This window comes from Octodon degus, unplaced genomic scaffold (genome assembly GCF_000260255.1).
Source record: "Octodon degus isolate 3935 unplaced genomic scaffold, OctDeg1.0 scaffold00014, whole genome shotgun sequence".
NCBI classification, from domain to species: Eukaryota; Metazoa; Chordata; class Mammalia; order Rodentia; family Octodontidae; genus Octodon; species Octodon degus.
In genome coordinates this window covers 16,989,768-16,991,395 of record NW_004524590.1, presented here as the reverse complement: position 1 = coordinate 16,991,395, position 1,628 = coordinate 16,989,768, and the positions used below count along the sequence as shown (strand labels likewise).

Sequence of the window (1,628 nt, the reverse complement as noted above, 5' to 3'; positions counted from 1 at the left end):
AACATTTTGGGCCTCTATTTAAGGGGCTTGTTCAATATTTCTAGTACACTTCCAATAATATTATCCTCTAAGCTATTTCTATGTGCTCATGATAAAATGGATAGTATCTACAGGAGTGTTGAATAGGAAAATCAAAGATATTTAAGTGTCTATTCTAATCATTTGTGATAATCTAGAGTTTATGATGAAATGACTCAGAGGTAATATTTAAACTCAAGGTGGAAAGAGTGTTATATCCATAGGTAGGTATAAGCATCTGCATTTTGGAACACCACTGTCAGGCATTGTTAGTATAAAATAATATGAAGGTTGCACAGTTATGCTGGTGGCTTTTCAGTTGTTTGCTAGTAACTAGAAGCTATCATTTGTGCCAGGCTGTGTGGCCAGGCCCTGTCAGCGAGCTCATGGGATTTTGAGACCATCACCAATCACCCTTCTGACTCACCAGGGGAAAATGGTTGAAGCAGATCGCTCAGGAAAACTCTTTATTGATGGGCTTAATACAGAAACAAATAAGAAAGTCCTTGAAACAGTATTTGGAAAATATGGACAGATAATGAAAGTACTCTTGATGAAAGACTGAGAAACCAATAAATGAAAAAGATTTGCTTTTGCTACCTTTGAAAGCCCAGCATACACTAAGGATGCAGCCAGGGACATGAATGGAAGTCCTGAGATGGAAAAGCCATCAAAGTGGAATAATCCACTAAACCATCATTTGAAAGTGGTAGACGAGGATCATCTCCATCTCCCAGAAGCAGAAGCCTTCCCAGAGGTCTTAGAGGTGGGAGAGGAGGAAGTGGAGGAACTAGGGGACCTCCTTCATGGGGAGAGCACATGGACGATGGTGGCTATTCCATGAGTTTTAACATGAGTTTTTCCAGAGGACCCCTTCTAGTGAAAAGGGGACCATGACCATAAAGTGGGGATCCTCCTCCTAAAAGATCAGCTCTGTCAGGACCAGTTCGAAGCAGCAGTGCAATGGGAGGAAGAGCCCCTGTATCACATGGAAGAGATAGTTGCAGAGGCTCTCCTCGAAGAGAACTCCTGCTTTCTCACAGAGATGTCCATTTGTCTCCAATAGATAATGGATATTCATCTAAAGAAAGCTATTCAAGCAGAGATTACCCAAATTCTTGTGATACGAGAGACTATGCTGCACCCCCAAGAGATTATACTTACTGTGATTGTAGTCATTCCAGTTCACGTGATGACTATCCATCAAGAGGCTATAGTGATAGAGATGGGTATGGTCAGGATCGTGACTACTTAGATCACCCAAGTGGAGGTTCCTACAGAGATTCATATGAGAGTTGTGGTAACTCACGTCGTGCTCCACCTACATGAGGGCCACGCTATCTTATGGTGGAAGCAGTCCCTGTGATGATTACAGCAGCTCGCGAGACGGATATGATGGACAGTTACTCAAGCAGCTGAAGTGATCTCTACTCAAGTAGTCACAATTGGGTTGGCGGACAAGAACAAAGGTTCCCCCCTTCTATGGAAAGGGGGTACCCTCTTCCAAGTGATTCCTACAGCAGTTCAAGCCACGGAGCACCAAGAGGTGGTGGCTGTGGAGGAAGCTGATCTGATAGAGGAGGAAGCAGAAGCAGATGCTAGAAACAAGA

At 43.4% G+C, this 1,628-nt stretch overlaps 1 pseudogene; it reads left to right on the top strand.

The window, feature by feature from the left end:
- Positions 1 to 454: 454 nt before the first annotated feature.
- On the top strand, positions 455 to 1,384 carry LOC101563469 (annotated as a pseudogene).
- Positions 1,385 to 1,628: the final 244 nt, after the last annotated feature.